We start from the raw sequence: 627 nt of genomic DNA, 5'->3' as shown, positions 1-627 counted from the left end.
CTTAGGACTCTTCTGTGGAAGTTTTAAAGTTCCACCAATCTTTTTCAGGTCTAAAGCTCTCTTTCTTTTTCTCCAATTGTTCTTTGTTCACCGTATTCCATTATTATTTATGGATTATAATAATGATTTGGATCTTTCAGTGTGTAACCAATTAGCATTGTTTTTAAAGTTCACTATTCCCTGAACTACGTCTGTTTCTTTCAGAGATTTTTTTCATTTATCATTCCGTCCATATATCATCTCTTCAACTCTTAAAGGACCAGGCACTGTGTTAGATGATGGGGACACAATGGTGAACAAGACACGAATAGATCCTTCTTTAGTTCATAAGCATGATGATTGGTTTTTCATGTACATGTGTGAGATGTGCCTCCCTCAAAACTTGTTACAACATTGGCACATTACCCGTCTGACATGAAGGGAAGAAAAGACGTAAAGGGTTCCTGTTGTAGACAATTTTTTCTTGTCAGAGAAAAAACTAGTAAATATACAAATACATAATATTATTTAAGGAAGTTGTCATTGCTATGAACGAACAAAATTCAGTGGATGGAGCATATGGGAGTAGGGGGATGTTTGTTTTAAAGAGTAGGCTGGGACCGTGTCTCTGCTGTGATAGTACTTGAA

The 627-nt window shown here is 36.0% G+C and overlaps 1 non-coding gene across 1 annotated transcript; it reads left to right on the top strand.

Annotated features, from left to right (window-relative positions):
* The first annotated feature begins 311 nt into the window (after positions 1–311).
* LOC115833465 lies at positions 312–415 on the top strand. Its single transcript, XR_004028896.1, has one exon. It is a non-coding gene; the product is annotated as a small nucleolar RNA U13 (small nucleolar RNA).
* The last annotated feature ends 212 nt before the right edge of the window (positions 416–627 follow it).

The sequence above is a fragment of the Nomascus leucogenys genome, chromosome X (genome assembly GCF_006542625.1).
Source record: "Nomascus leucogenys isolate Asia chromosome X, Asia_NLE_v1, whole genome shotgun sequence".
Taxonomy (NCBI): domain Eukaryota; kingdom Metazoa; phylum Chordata; class Mammalia; order Primates; family Hylobatidae; genus Nomascus; species Nomascus leucogenys.
This window is presented reverse-complemented; position numbering and strand designations above follow the sequence as displayed.